The following is a 17,374-nucleotide window of genomic DNA, read 5'->3' as shown; positions in this document are numbered from 1 at the left end:
TAAACAGACCACAATCGAAAGATCAAATCTTGTTCGAAGGATCAACAGTGCTCGAAAGATCACTGTTGTATCTCGAACAATGATTTCGAAAGATTCACAAACTCGAAGGATTCACTATTTGAAAGATCCTTATCTTTCGAGTATATATCCTTATCTTTCGATGAACTGTCTTTCGAATAGATTCCCTGGTTCGAAGGATAACACTCTGACTTCGAAGGATGGGTCGAAAGATGTATATCTATCGAAGCTTCCTTGATCGAAGGATGGTCTTTCGATGTCGAAAGATATCCTTCGAAACCCACTGACACACTGACACTGATGTGAAAGGTTGGTGAAAAGGTGATGGGTAGGTAAGGTCAACTTTCGGCAAAAAGGAATGGGCAGACTGTACTTTCTACCAACTTTGAAAATATTACCCAAAATGGACACCCCTTATCCAGAACCAGTCACCGGAATTTTGACCGGAAATATGGCCGGAATTCACAAAGTTCCTTAAAAACAAGTTTTTAAGTTACCCAACCCAACCTGAACACACCCGAAAGGTTTAGAACGCGTTTTTATGTTAAGAAGTTCAAGAAAAACACTAAAAACGGGATCTAAACCAAGTGTCCAAACACACCAAGAACTTGAACAAAACCCGGTTTTAAACAAGGTAAAGAGCCTTAGCTCTGATACCACTTGTAGGTCCCTTGCGGAGGATGACGAACCTAAACCTTGTTATACTAACCCACTAGCGAGTGCGGAATCCAAGCTAGCAAGCAAACCGGGATGAAGCAAGTATAAACACAAACACACAAGGTTCACCGATTAACACCACTTGTATTAATACGTATGAAAGGTTTCGGTTACAAGCACAATGTTCACAAATCTGTTTTGCAAACTCTCAAGTGTGTGTGTGTGTTTTCGGACAGAATGCTCTCAAACTCTCTATCTTTCTATCTGTGTGCATTTGTCTTCTAACATACACTGCATGGGTATATATATACCCAGCCCAGCATGTCTGGTCCGAAGGATCCGATAGATGATCGAAGGATCATCTATCGATGACAAAGTGTTCGAAGGATCTACATATACTTCGAAGGATGGCATATCCTTCGAAGTCCAACATTATCCTTCGTAACATATCTTTCGAGGCCATCGAAGGATCTACATTATCCTTCGATGAGCTATCCTTCGACACAGAACATTTACAAACATTTTCTAACTGTTGGTCCAAGTCAAACCAGGAGGACGGTTGACTTGGTCAACTTACAGGACTGACAAGGACATCGTTTACATCGTGACCGAATACAGACAAAGTACAGACACAAGTGCACCAACATCTACAATATTTTTCTGTTCGTTTTTTTTCATTTTGTCCATGTAATGTATGTATGTATAGATATGTGGAACTAATCATTGATATGCATATAGATTTGTGGGAGTTGTGAAATTAATTGTGAGTGTAGGCATTCAACGATTTTAATCGTGTCAGGAGACCTGTTTCTTCTCACAAAGCGAATGAATCTTCAATTCATGTTTGAATGTTCATCCAGGTTTGATTTCGTGTTGAATTGATAAATTTTTTTCTGAAAAATTGTTAGATGTTTATCATATTTGTTTTTTGATTTGTTTTTGGGTTATTGAACTTCTGTTATTTTGTTTGGATTTTAGGTTTTGTTGTTTTGGGTTTTCTGAACTTTGAAGCCCCAATTAGATTCTTAAACTTTAAGTTTGTTGATTACTGTTTCAGGGATTGAAGGTAGGGCTCAAAAGTTTCAGATGAGAAGGTAAACATCATGAAACTCCAAACACCTTTTTTGGATTTCTGACATTTAGTTGTATGTTTTTTATTTATGTGCGGCATGTTTCATTTTTTACTTAGGTTTTCCGTTTGCTTATTTGTTTAATGTTTGATCTAGAATTTGAGAAGAGGTTTGTAAGAATTTATTAGGAATGAGATACATCATTTGCTTTTAAATATGTATTGGTTTATATGAAATTTGGGTTTATATAACAGTGAGTTTGAATCGATTATCGAATTATTGACTGTGATAATGAGTTGAATTTAGTCATTCTCTTTATCTATTTAAGTGATTATTATGCTTTGTTGATATTTGTATAGTTTGTAAGTGTTCAAACTGGATTTGTGCTTTTAGATACAAGAGATTTTCAACCCAATTAACAACGAGTACTTTTTTGAATGGCGGTTTTGAAAGCAAATGGGGAGGCTGAAGGACTTTGTGCACAATTAAACAAAGAAGGTCATGTTGATGCTTGCACCACCTCTGATAGTGATGCATTTCTGTTTCGTGCCAAGTGCATTATTAAGCGCCTCAAACCCAACTCACAGGTAATGCCTTTTTGGTCAGATTGGTTGACCAACATTGTTATTTCTCATATTCAAAAACCGCTAATACTACATTAGTCTTCTTGGTCTCTAATCTAACAATATTTGATAACATCAATGAAAATAATTCGATTTTGTTGGGAGATTCTGGATGTGCCTGGATGGATGGGTTGTCAAAATGAGTAATTTTGGTGGATTTTTTTATTTTTAATATGTAAGTAGTGTGTCAGACATGAGAACAACAATTGTATTATTTTAATAATAGTCTAATACATTAAAGTTACACTTTGGGAGAATTTCAACCCGCTTGACATGTTTCCTTTTAAGCCGGATACATAGTGATACATGTTTGGTTTGTTATAGATGTAATGTAACCTGAATCGGACCATTCTTAAGAAAGAATTATTTTAAATTAACTAAAATTTGCATGTGAAATACAGGAACCATTTGAGTGCTATCATATGTCAGACATCGAAGCTGGTTTAGGGCTAAAAAGAAAGCACTTGATAGCCATTGCCCTTTTGGTTGGAAATGATTATGATCTAAAAGGTGTCCAAGGGATTGGGCTCGAGATAGCACTCACTTTTGTGAAATCTTTTGACGAAGATGAGGTTTTAAGGAAGGTTTGACTAACTTTCATGCCACATGTTTCACAATGTAACGTACTTGGTGCATTTTATATGACTACTTAGGCCTATAATTCATTGTTTTAGATTATGTGAATTAAACCGAAACGTAAAACATAGAATAAAATAACTAAGTCAATCTAGGACTTGCGCGTTACGATGAACCCATGTCTATTTTTTCTCGTTTGACAGGTTTATCGTAATCTATATATAATATATATCATTACCACTATACAAACCATAATGCATACATTACAACGACCATTGCATCAATATGTTGCAAATTATATTTATACAAGATTTTGGCTAAATTAATTAAATTATTATAAATAATAATTTACAAATAAAACAACACAACTTTGAATGGATCAAACCGACTGAACGTGGTGAGATAATGAAACCATTATTTGATTAGGGTACAACCACTTAAGCACAATTTACAACCATACATGCATACAAAAGAGATTGAATTTGGTAAGGTAATGAAACCATTATTTGATTAAGATGCAACCACTTAAGCACAACTTACAACCAATATTTGATTAAGGTACAACCACTTAAGCACAACTTACAACCAAACAGTTAAGCACAACTTACAACAAATATTTGATTAAGATACAACTATTTAAGCTCAACTTACAACCAAACACTTAAGCACAACTTACAACAAATATTTGATTAAGGTACAACTATTTAAGCTCAGCTTACAACCAAACATGCATACAAATGTTTCAAATTAATAGTATATAATATAAATTGCTATAACTATAATATAATATCCATTTTATACATGGGAAAACGTTTAAATGCGTAGTCTCCTAAAACGATGTTGAACTCTAGCATCTTAGATTTTAGGTTTTTCCTTTTAAATTTTTAGTTTGTAGATTTTAGAACTTTTTTTAGATCATTATATCTTTTTATTCGGCATCGTGTTTCTTCTTTATTTTCGCCGTTGTGTCTTTTTTGCGATTCATTGTGTCTTTTGTCATCGGCGGCATTATGTTATATTTTACAATCAATTGTAGTATATTTTACAATTCATTGTCTTTCTACTCATCCTAGGTTTATAAAATTGTGTAGGATAACACAACCATATCCTATGATAATGTACTTAAGATAATATGGCATGATAAGATACAATATAATATTATATAATAGTATATGATGTGATATGATACAACATAGAGATATGTAATGTGATATAATTAAATTTTAGTTTAAGTAAGAGCTTTTATATGTGGGTCTCCATATTTATTCTCAAATCCAAATTTTGAAAATTTTCTCTATTTTGTTCATCGGAATCTCCATATCCATCTCTATCTTCAAAATCTAGAGTTTTATGAATAACAGTTTTCCATATATAGAGATCCATTACTCATCATACCTATAAATGAAGTGATTATCCAATAAAGATAAATATGTTAAAATAAGTGTTTATGCGTGAGATAGAGATGGTGTGATTTTCGGTTTATAATTACCCACATAACAAACATTAAGACAATAATAACTGATGTTTTTGAGATGGTTGTTCGTGAGAAAGAGACAAAAAACAAGTATGTTTCGTAAGGAAGTGAGTCCACGAAATAAGCCCAATGGAAATCCAATCAAAGTCCGCGAAAGAGTAAAGTAATAAGTCCACTATTTCGTAGAATAAGACAAACACCAATGTTTCGCGAATGAATTTTTGTGAAATGTATGATTGGACGAAAGACCAATAGTTCGTGATATAAGACAAAAACAGAAAGATTTTTCGTTGGATTATATGTTTCGCAAGAATTGAAAACTGTAAAGAGTTGGTGAGAAGTTACTATTTTAAGCAAAATCTGGATCCTGTCTAAGGAAAGAAGGGTTGTGCATATCCAGATACGGTTAATAACAGAATTGAAAACTTCAACTTTTCAAAATATTTTGAAGGTTATCTTTTCAACAGGGTATATTCCGGTTACTTTTCCGGCCAAACACCTCACCGGAAAAATTGGCAAAACAAGATTTTTGCAAAAAAAATTAAGAAAAACTGAATTTTAACATGTCTCCATGTGTTTACACACGGTTTTTGTGAAAAATTTTCGCAAAACAACAAGTTTTCTTAAACTTTTAACCCATTTTGTTTCAAAAACTTGAAAAACCTTGTTTAATGTTCAACAAAGTTTTAGAAATTTACTCGAAAACACAACGCAAAACTTGGTTTTAACAAGGAAGAGAGCCACGGCTCTAATACCACTTGTAGGTCCACACAGAGGATCAAGTTAACCTACTTCCTTGTTACCGAAACACACCCGCAAGTGCGGAATCCAAGTGGGTATGCAGCCAAGCTAAGAACACAAAATACAAGAACAAGATTCAACGTTTAAAGATAACTTGTATAGATCCAGAAGAGTTACAAAGTACAAAGTTTAACAATAAAACACTCTAACTCTCTCTGGTGTGCTCTATCTCTAACTGTTCTGCAAGTGACCTTTTATAGTCAAAGAACAACAACCCTACGAGAAGGATACTTGGCCCAATAAAGGAGGCCCACGAAGAACATGAATCCACAAAAGATTGGGATCTTTCATCCAATACACCAACCAACGAAGAATCATCAGGTGAAGCATGTTCTTCGTTGTTGTTGTTTTTTTTTTTTTTTTTTTTTTTGATGTTGAAGAAATATCAAATCCACGAAATATGTCATGTTTTTTGTGGATATCAGGCCCAACAGTACAAGGATATTAGTGAGATGCAAGGCCCAATAAGCATTAGTTGTTGAAATGCATGGCAGTATTCGATCAAGCATATCTAGAATGCATGGATAAGTTATTCACATGTGTTAGTGCATGCATTTGTCGACTTCGTCTTGTATCGAGTCTTGTACTTAGAATGTTAGATCAGGGCATGTGGTTCGAGATTTATGTAATTCCGGTTGAACTGGTTAATTCCGTTTGAAAGTGTCATGGGGCAATTCCGCGCAGTATTAGATTATGCGCGGAATTAGATTCCGCTTGGAATCTAATTTCGCTTTGGGCTACCTCAAACGGAATTAGGGGCCTATAAATACCCCTTCAAGCGAAATCAGTTGTAACGATTCCGGTTTTAGTGCCGAACTGCTGCCAAAGTGTCGTCTCGCTGTAATTTGTCATCAAATTAATAATATCGGCAGTTAATGAGTATATCTTGCTGAATTGACCTCAATACGACTGTTTCCGCCTTTTGTTTTGAGCATAAACTCTTTTGATCGACTCGTTCGGGTCCGAAAACGATCCTACAAGTGGTAAAGTCAACGAAACTTATTTTCCGGAAAAACCATTTTGATTAAAGCAAACTTAAGTGTTTTGAAATCATAATGGGAAAATAGTTTGTTGTAAGGGGGAGTTCTAATTGTTTATGCCGAGTGGATGGCGAATTGAAGCAATTCACAACAGTTGTCATTTTGCTTGTATAGTTTGTTTTCAAGTTTCTCTAAATGTTTCTGTATTTTAGGGGGAGTAAGAAATTTCAGAAAATCCAAAAACATTAGTAAAATTTAAAACGAGTTTGTTTTCAAGAATTGGAAAGTTGAACATGTGATAAACAATATCACTATGGATGTGCTAATCATGTGCTGTTGAAGAAAAGATTCTCTAAAGGGAACACACCAAAAGTCGAACCGTCACCTCTCTGCTGAACGGAAGTTTTGACCTGAGCTCTCACGGTTTCGCATTAACCCTTTTAACAGATATCATCTAGGTATATTCACCTGTAAGACTGAATATTGGGATCTGGATACGGGAATATATTCAAGTGGTGGGACACGCGAATAAGTTTAAGTGCTTAAGACACTAATCTCGTATCTCGAAACAGTTGAACTTTGTGTGAAAATTTAAGTGGACCAGTATACTAACAATCTAAGTGAATTGTTTAGAACTTAAAATGAAATAAAGCTTAACGGTGTTAGTGATTTGTCTCAAAAACTGATATGATCCTCTTACACAAACTCACAAAAATATTGTCTACAAATATTTCTTTACTGCTTTTCATTTGATTAAAAAATTCCAAAAAGATTTTAGTTTGTTTTAGCATAAAAGTTTGAAAAGATTCAAAAAGATTTTTGACAACTGGCGTTGAAAAGCTGATTTTCAAAATTCCAAGTGCTAAATATGATGAATATAAATTAGAGGGGGAGTTTGTTTAAAATGAGTAAAATTTTGGAAGATTTTGTCTGCAAGTGGTAGACAGGAAGCATAAATTTATCAAATGTTAAAATTTGTGAAATATATTGTGTGGTAGAGAATGTGCAGGATAGCCGAATTTCAGATCCTGATTCTGAGTGATTGAGAGCCAGGTTCTGATTCCTGAGGATTCTGTATTTAGAGAAAGCCAGGTTTCAATCCTGATCAGAAAAGAGAGTCAAGTGACGATCTTGAACCTGTGGAAGCCAGACTGCGATCCCAGCTTATCGAAAGGGGGAGTCTGTAGATGTTAAGAGCCAGGTTATGATTCTGGAAGCTTGATATTCACGCAAGCTGATGATGTTGATGAACATAACGAATCAAGAGATCTGATCAAGAGAATTAGAAGGCTTGAGAGCCAGTTTACGATCCTGATTCGTTGAATATCAACATCCGAGGAGAGACTGTTCGAGAAGAATTTGTTGGTGCTGATAGAGAAGAGAAGAGAGAGATTTGAGGATACTTTACAATGTCAGATACTTCAGAGAGTGCAGAAAGACTGATAAAGACTGAAGATGTTGAAGACTCGACACTGAAGACTCGTCAACATTCGAGGGGGAGTCTGTTAGTGCATGCGTCTGTCGACTTCGTCTTGTATCGAGTCTTGTACTTAGAATGTTAGATCAGGGCACGTAGTTCGAGATTTATGTAATTCCGCTTGAACTGGTTAATTCCGTTTGAAAGTGTCATGGGGCAATTCCGCGCGGAATTAGATTCCGCTTGGAATCTAATTTCGCTTGGGGCTACCTCAAACGGAATTAGGGGCCTATAAATACCCCTTCAAGCAAAATCAGTTGTAACGATTCCGGTTTCAGTGCCGAAGTGTCGTCTCGCTGTAATTTGTCATCAAATCAATAATATCGACAGTTAATGAGTATATCTTGCTGAATTGACCTCAATACGACTGTTTCCGCCTTTCGTTTTGAGCATAAACTCTTCTGATCAACTCGTTCGGGTCCGAAAACAATCCTACAACATGACATCATCATGGTGATGTCATGGTGATGACAGTTCACGGCTCTTCGTGCTTCATGTGTCGATCTCTCTCTGGGGCCACGACAGAGGAATGACGTGACGTCGGTATTGAGCAGAACCAAACCGAGCCACATCCACACAAAACTGTATCAACAATTCAGCAGATTTCTCGCAAATCAACAATTCACGGGTTGAAATCGGATCGAAAAACGGGCTTGAAACAACAACCGAAACATCTTACACGATTCTAACCCAACCGACGAACGCAACCGTCAATTACCGACTTCCAACATAATTCTAAGTGTTTCTGACCCTAAACAAACATTTTACGACATTCCATGAATTTCGGGTGCGAAAACGGGGTTCAGAACGTATTTGGGATGCATAAAAGACTAGGAACACGATATTGGGCTTTAGGCCTAACCCATACATACCCTAGGTGTAAATACCTACACCTACACACTTACACCTCACAAAGACACAATCCTCTCCCTCTCCTCACTTAACTCTCTTTGCTCTCTTTCTCTAAGATAACTGACGTTGAATATTGTCTTGTATTGTTTGTGTTCTTTGCTCGGTTTCATACCCGCTTGGTTTCCGCACTTGAGGGTATGTTCGGTAACAAGGATACGGTTAACTAGATCCTCCACTAGTGGACCTACAAGTGGTATCAAAGCTTTGGCTCTCATCCTTGTTAAAACTGAGCTGTGTGTCGAGATTTCGAACTTTGTTCTTGAAGGATTTTTCAGAAAAATGTGTGTGTGTTTTGAAGGTTATATGGGTTAAATCTCTGAAAAACTTGTTTGTTTTTGTTAAAAATTTGCATAAAAACCTTTTTAATCTCATAAAAGATTAGGTTTTTCTTAAAATTTTTAGCAAATTTGTGTTCGGAAAACTTTCCGGTAAAGTTATTTGGCTGGAAAAAGTGACCGGAATTTATCATCTTAAAAGGATAATCTTAAAAAAAATTGAAAAAGCTAAATCTCACCAACCTTCCTTGTGTTTAGGAAAAATTTACCAACTTTTACCTACTAACACATCCATCCTTGCCTGTGAAAAAACCCTTTCAAATTTTAGTTAACAAAGAACTCTTTTTAGTCAACAAATCTCCTTTTGTCTGGTTCCCTCACGAAAAAAACCCCCCATACGAACAATATGTTTTTCGTCTGATTTAATATGTGTGATTTTCCACGAAGAAGGTTTTAGGCTTGTTAGTGCTTTCATGGATTGAATTATCTTTGGGCCTTGCCACTTAAGTGTTTTCCATTTTTCGTGAGGTTCATTCCTTGTCAATTAAATCTTCATTTGGACTTCACAAAAAATCACTTGGGCCTGTAGTTCACGAAGAATCCTAACTAATAGGATTTAACTTCTTTTCATGTGGGCCAACATTCAATATTAATATCCATTAATTCTTAGTGGATATTAATTTTCACATCAATTATTAGTGGACTTTGGTGCTTCGCTGACATCATTTTTAGTGGTCTCTTTTCTAATACAAATAGGTTCACAAAAGCTTTACAATTGACTTTTAAGTTGGTTATTTCTATCCACTATGACTTCAGATTGGTGGGGTTGGAAACCTGATCCTAATGCGGATATGCATACGAGTAAAGGTTCAAGTCCAGTCCCTTCATGGGCTCAGACTCCCACGTCTTCGTCATCAGCACAATCGAGTTCAGTCACAGCAAATCAGTGGGCTTTGTTACAAACCAAAACCAAAGTATTCAAAGTCTTCTTTTGAGCGAAAATGAAACCGGTAGTAACAACCGCCCACCAAAGCTCAAGCATATGCATGAGTATCTCGGATGGCAAGAGAGATTTCATACGTATATTCTTGGGCAATACACGGAGTTGTGGTTGTCTTTTACCAAGGAATTCGATCAAGCACTTGAAGAAGTCGGTTCAACTGCTGTGACATTTGCGGATCTTTCTGTCGATGATAAGAAGACATATGATTTAGAAAAGAAAGCATTCTCAATTCTAACTCAAGCCTTAAACAAAGATATTTATCATCAGTTTATGGGATTCAAAACAACAAAGAGTCTCTAGGATGCACTAAAGGCAAGAGGTCAAGGAAATGCGTCGTCACGCAAACTGAGACATGATCTGCTCAAAAAGGAGTTCGACGGCTTCATGTGTATGGAAAGGGAGTCACTGGGAGACATGACAAGTCGATTTTATCACCTGCTGAGTGAGATGGGTAATTTTAAGGTCGCGGTAACTCCGGAAGAGGTTATCACAAAGTTTGCCGACGCATTGCCAGCTCAATGGAATGGTTTCTTGGAGATTCTGAAATATATGGCACGCTAGCTACAACCAACGTCCATGATTTCATTCAACTCTTGGAGAACAAAAATCAAGATGAAATCAGGAAGGCAAAAAGAGTGCCGGTACCACAAAATCCCGAGATGTACTATGGAAATTGTGGAGGTACTAGCACGGGTGCAAGACCTGCTCAGCTCCAAACGACATTTGTCTCGAGCACCGATATGTATGGAACACCACAACCAGCTGCCCCAGAGCAAAGCTACCTGTCTACTGGAGTACCATCATTTCTTGATCCAAACTACAAAGGTCAACAACAAGCCTGTTATGGAAACACTTCATCAACAGTAAATGTTGGTCAACCAACTAATCCAAACACAGTTCGGCTAGACACTTCAAGTTTCTCAAAAGTGAGTGTTCAGGTGGCAAAGGAACATATGGAGCTGTTAAACACTTTGGTGAGCGCCTATTGTGGGTTGGTAGCAGGGCAAATTGGGAACATCAATTTGACTCAGGAAGATTATCAGCAAATTGATAAGGATGAAATGGATTTGATGGATATCAAGTGGGCATTTGCTAGTGCTGTGAGGAGAGTAAAAGACTTCATGGAAAGAACTGGTAGAACGAGCTTGGAAAGCAAGAAAGATACCAAGTATGGGTTCGATAAGCAAGCAGTCAAGTGTTTCAACTGTGGTGAACGGGGCCATTTCAAAGGTGAATGTACTAAGCCAGCTCAGCATGGGAACCAGAATCCGTTCAGAAATCAAGGCAACCAACCGAACCAGAATCAGAACAAGAATAATGAACGTGCCTTGATGCCTGCAAACAATTCTCATCGAGCAGGTCCATCAAACAACAACCGAGCTGTTGTGGTACAAGTTGATGAAGGTTGTGACTGGTCAATTCAACTGGGTAGCGGTGATCAGGGTGGAATAGCTTGTTTTGCTGAAGTTGTCAAGGATCTAAAACAAGCGTGTGGTGGAGAATCTGCAGATGAAGATAGTTCTGGTTATAGTGGAAGCTTAGATGAGGAAACCTCAAGTTCAGGAGAAGACGGTACGGATGAAGTGTCACGTGAGACCATTCATGCAGATGTTGAGGAGCTTTTGAGTGAAACTAAAGCAGGGAATGACCGAAGATCAATTCTGGTGGATCAAGCTGCTTATTCTTTTTCTTCTTCTTCTCATCATTCAGCCTTTATGGCTAATGTTGGCAGTTCGTCAAGTCAGGTACATGTCGATGAACCTAAATCTGATAAATGTGATAATTGTGTTGATTTAGGTGCTAGATTGTCTGACTTGCAAAGCAAATATGATGATTTGCAAAGCAAGTATGATGTGACATTTATCGACAATCAAAGTTTGATCGTGGATCTTTCGAAATGCACAGAGGCCAACTTGCTCCCTAAAAATCATGAAAAGAATTTAAGAAAGTAATTGACACATTAAGGGAAGATAAGACCGAGCTAGTAGAAACAGTTTCAAGAAAACAAACTGCTATAAATAATTACATCACTAGGCTCGAGGAAGCACAAAAGGAGTTGGCCTGTTTCAAGTGTGAAAAATGAGGCGATCTAGCTTAGATTAGATAGTTACTCAAACTCTAGGTATGTGCTGGATCACATCATTGACATACAGAAAAAGAAGAATGATGTCACGTGCATTGGATATAAGAAGTGTCCTCCACCTGTTAGACACAATTATACCGCAATGTCTGATGAGGAGGATAAACCTCGATTTGAGCCATTTGTTCCTTTAGATGTTGAGGAATTCGCAGCTGGACTTGGTTACAAGAAGGAAGTATCATCAGATTCGGATGTGTCAGCGGATATGAAAGTATCAACTGATGAACAAAATCAAGATCCTCCAGTCACTGTTGAGGATGCTGATTCTTCAGATGATGAATCCGATGATACTGACTCTGCATAGTCTAATGCCATTATCAAATAAGATGACATACCTCTCGAGAATCACATTCTATGTGATCCTCCCACAAAACCTGCTAAGACTGTTCGGGTCGAGTCCACTTCTGCACAAGAGTCTGAGAGTGTGAATTTGCTGTACACTCTAGTTGGTGATGATAAAGTTTATTCAAACAAAGATTTTCCGATTAAAAATGTAAGTCAATCTTTAATCAGTAAAGTATTTGAGGATTCTACAAGTAAGTTTTTGGGAGAGTCGAGCTCACGAGTTGTGGTAACACAATGTCCTCCGATTCCAAAAGCTGAAATTCGAAAACAATATGGCAATCAGAAATTACCAACAGAGAAAATTCAGCAAAATCACACTAAACCAAAAGGAAAATCGACAACTCAAGGTCGAAAGGAACAAACCAGTGGAAGAACAAAAAAGTAAACTTTGTGAAGTCGAAAGGAACTGATAAACTTAAAACATTTGAAAACAAATCTAACATAGATTATGTTAATCAAGTTAAAATTTTGAAAAGAGATGGTCAGAACAATTCAGGTCCAAGTACTTCGAAATCACAAAGTCGATCAACGAGACATCAACATGATACTTTGGGGTTTGTTGAACGAATATCATGTTTCGAGTGTGGTGAATTTGGACATATCATTCAAAATTTTCCATATCTTCATAAGTTAAAAGCTAAAGTTGATGTTCCCCGTGAGCAAAATTACCAAAGGCGATCTGTTTCTCCAAAACAAGATCCCCGTCTTGTGAAAGAAAGGGAGAAAAAACAGAAACGCAAGCAAATCAAGGTAATTGAAAAGGCTCTTAAAACCGATGAGGTTCAAAAACAACCTGTTTCAGTCAAACTAGAAATTTCAAAAATTTCAAAAACTTCAAACAATCACGAAGTTAAAATTTCAAACAATCAAACTGGTAAAACTCAACAGACATGGAAACCTAAATCGATCACAAACTCAGGGGGAGCATCACCATTTCCAAATCATCGGGAAGTTGAAATAACTTTTGTCGATGAAAATGGAAGACCCAAGTCCACGAAGGCATGGGTCCCCATCTCCAAATGATCATTTGAGCACATGTGCAGGGTGTTCCAGGAGGAACTATCAGTAGTCTTTGGATTGTTAATAGTGGGGCATCCAGGCACATGACTGGCGACATGAGACTTCTCTACGACGTTAAATCTATTAGAGAAGGTTATGTTGCTTTTGCTGGAGATAAAGGCGGGTATATTATTGGTGAAGGAATGGTTTCCAACGGGGTTGCAGTTTTGACAAGATCAACTTTGTGCAACAGCTTGATCACAATCTTCTAAGTGTTTCTCAAATCTGTGATAAGAAGTTCTCGGTGCACTTTGATGCTAATGGATGTTATGTGCTGAAGCCCAGTTTCAAGATCCCCAAAGACTGGATTCTCTTATCTGCACCAAGGATTAATGATTTGTATGTCCTTGATATGAGCCAAGCAATTACAATGTCTGCACAAGTAACGTGTTTTGTTTCTAAAGACACAGAAAAGGAAACAATCTCTTGGCACAGGCGGATGGGACACATTCATCTAAGGAAAATGAATCATCTGGTGAATAATGAGTTAGTAACTAGTGTTCCCGTCAAAAACTTTCATCTACAAGACGTCTGTGTTTCATGCCAGAAAGGAAAACAATGTAAGAAATCGCACCCGATAAAGAAAATCAACACGGTTGTAGTGTCGCTTGAACGCCTGCCCATGGATTTATTCGGTCCAGTCAAGAATAAAAGCATCAGTAATGACTCGTACTGCCTCGATGAGTTTGGAGATTTTGGCCTGGTGATGACTGGTTGGGCAGTGTTTGAGGATTTTGCCAATTCAGGATTTTCTGCCATCATCTGCTGAAGGAACATTTTTATAATGTAATCCCCTTGTGCTATATCTTCTGCTGTTTCTGCATCCATTTGCTTGTGTTTCCTTCTTTGATAAAGGATGGCAGCAGGTGGAGCAGTGGATCTTTTGATGGGCAGTTTTTGTTGTCTAACTAGAACCTCTGCTTCAGGATAAGTAGGCTTTTGAGGAGCAGTGGGATCTCTTTTTCTCAACTCTTCTAAACTTTTGTATGTGGCCAACACTTTTTCTTCTTTCTATCTTGTCACCTGATTCCTTGACCGACAGTCAGCAGCAATTAGCTCTTCTTTCATTCTCTTCAGCTTTAAAACCCTATCTGGTACATTTTTCTTGTACCTTGACCAAACAGGAGGAGTGTGTTTTACTTTGTCATTGTTCATCTTTTGCACTCTTTCTAACTCCTCTTTAAGCTCACCAATGGTCCATTCTTTATATTGAGCTTTTTCTGCCTTGTATCTCTTGAATACCATGATGTAATCAACATAATCCTTTCTCAGGCTTTCATCATCCTTTTCTGATAGTTTCTGACAGAGATCTTTTGAAAACTGTTCCATAGTTCTGACTTGAGTTAGCAGATATTTGTAGCTTCTTTGAATTTCTTTGTCAGACTTTCCTTCTGTATTTCTTTTAGAGATATCCTTTGCTTGTTGAGCCTTTAACTTCAAATATTCTTCTATGTTATTAGGCTTAGGATATCCTTGAAGAGATGGCAGACTCCTTTTTGCAGGGTCATCTTTAGAGTAGAAGGATTTGATCTCCTCTCTAACTGGTGGAAGAGCTAATGGATACATGACTCCTGCAGGAGTAATGGCAATGTTTGGATTAAAGGCTTGTGCTGAAGATAGTGGAACAGGGTTTGGAATGTTAACAAACCAGTATTATCCTTCTCCTTTTGGGTTTAGGAGAGGTTGGTGGTGTTTTGGTGGGTTGAGTGGTGGTGATTTGAGTGGTAGGTGGTTGACTAACAGCTGTTGAAACAACTCGTGTTTCAACCACTGTTGTCATTATAACAGATGATGTGTCATCTGATGTCTTCTGCTTTTTGGCAGGTGGTGTTGGTGGTAGTGAAGTTGTTTTTGGTGGTGATGTGATTTTTGGTAAGGCAGTGGATTGAGTGTGTCGAAGTGGTAGTGGTGGCAGTTGTTTGGGTAACATCTGTTGAAACAACTGAAGTACCAACATCTGTTGATACAATAGGTGTTTTAACATCTGTTGGTTTGGAAAGTTGATGAGAGGGGCTTTTGGGAGGTAGAGGAGTTTGTTTTCTGGATTTGGAAGGTGTAGATTTGGGTTGCCTCACTTTTCTAGTGGGCTATTTTCTTTTAGGCTTAGGATTTTCCTCATCCTTGGGCTCAGAAATACCCTGTTCTTCCATCTCCATAAAAACTTTCTTCTCCTGCTCAAACCTTGTTTTACCCTTTGTCTCCATATCCTTTTTCAGCCTTGCTTTTTCATCAGCAAAGGCATTCAAGGTTACATCAACCTTTTTGGAACCATCTGGCCTAGGGATTTCTGCAGCAAGACTAGATTTTTTATCTGGTTCAATGTATAGACCATCTTCCCATCCCTTCTTCTTTTTCTCCCCCTTTTTGGCATCATCGGGAGATTTGTCAACAAAGATGATTGTAAGAGGAGCAGTAACAGTGCCAGTGGTTTGCAACAGATGGGCCTTGATTGCCTTGATGTCTGCTTGTGTATCCTTGAACCTTGCTTCCATCAAATTTCTGATCATTTGAACTTGAATTTCATGTTGCTGATCAGCATATTCTCTTTGTTTGTGAAGCAGAAATTGAAATAATTCCCAAAGCTCAGTGGGAGTAGGAGCAGATGATGGAGCAGTTGGTGCAGCAGTGGGTGTTGCCTTTTGTGCTTGTAACAACTGTTGCAGCATAGACTTGATGTCTGCAACAGATGTGTCCAATTTATCAACCCTCTCCGTCAATTCTTTGTACATTAAACCATCACCCAAGTTAATGGGATCATCTGATTTCCCACTGGCAGTGGTTGTATCAGCAGTTGACTTAGGGAAAGTGTCCCAAAAGTCATCCACTGATGCCCCTTTGTCTTGGTACTGGGGACTTCTTCCTTCAGTAGGGGTAACCAGTTTTAGTGAACCAGTGAATACTGGAAACACCCTGTTTCCCAATGAAGAAATTGCCTTCAAGGGAGTCTGACTGATGAAACTACTGTCCAAGTGTAAACCAGTGGGTTCAACACTTGTAGTAGCTGCTCCACTTGAACTACTGACAGGAAGTACTGCAGTGTAACCTCCTCAACTATTGGTGGGTTAACAGAGATTGAGACACCAGACTCAGTCACTTGTTGTGGCATATTCTCAGTAATAGGTGATTGAGAAAAACTGATTTGTGTCTGGGCTAAATTAACTGCATCCAATAGAGGTAATATGGTTGGTGGAATTTGTGCAGTGAGGATAGGGTGGAAAGAGAATTTTCCCCGGGCAGTGAGCTGTGGATGATGGAATCAAGTGATTCCAGAGCATCATAATTTGGTGTCCCTGTTCTTACAACCTGTTCTTTTTTAGAAGAAACAGGAGGAGTTTGAGGCTCAGGTTGAGATCTTTCTTCCAACTGCTATGAGGAAGTAGCAGTAGTGGTTATTGGTGACTTTTGTGTTGTCACTGGTAGTTGCTCTGGGATCTCATCTTCCAGAGTTACCTTTTTAGTGGGTTTGGGGGGCTTTTTGGATTTTTTCTGTTTGGGCTTTTTAGTGGTTTTAGGTGTGGGTTTCATAGCAGTGGTTGTGCTGCTGTGATCACCTTGAGCAGTGGGCTCAACAGCAGGATCCTGAGGAGCAGTGGTAGCTGCTAAATTCTGCTCAGGAACCTCTGTTTGTGTTTTGGAAGGTTTCGACAACCTTGTAAAAGTTTCAGAGGTTAGGTTGTTTATTTGGATGGGGTTTCCCTGGATAAGCACATGTGCATTATCTTTTGCAAATTTCTTTTGTAAGTAAAAACTTAGAAATCTAGGAAACAACAAAAATGCTTTTTTATTAACATTTATAACAAGATAATTGAAGATCTCCTGGGAATAGTTAAAATTTTCTTGATGTAGTATACCATAGCCCAGGTATTGGATCTTCAATGGTATCTCATTGAAAGCAGTTGTTTTATTTGAGACACACATGAGAAGGGTATGAAACAAAAACCTCATGGCAGGAGGAAAACTGTCT

The sequence above is a fragment of the Helianthus annuus genome, chromosome 9 (assembly GCF_002127325.2).
Source record: "Helianthus annuus cultivar XRQ/B chromosome 9, HanXRQr2.0-SUNRISE, whole genome shotgun sequence".
Lineage (NCBI taxonomy): Eukaryota > Viridiplantae > Streptophyta > Magnoliopsida > Asterales > Asteraceae > Helianthus > Helianthus annuus.
This window is presented reverse-complemented; position numbering follows the sequence as displayed.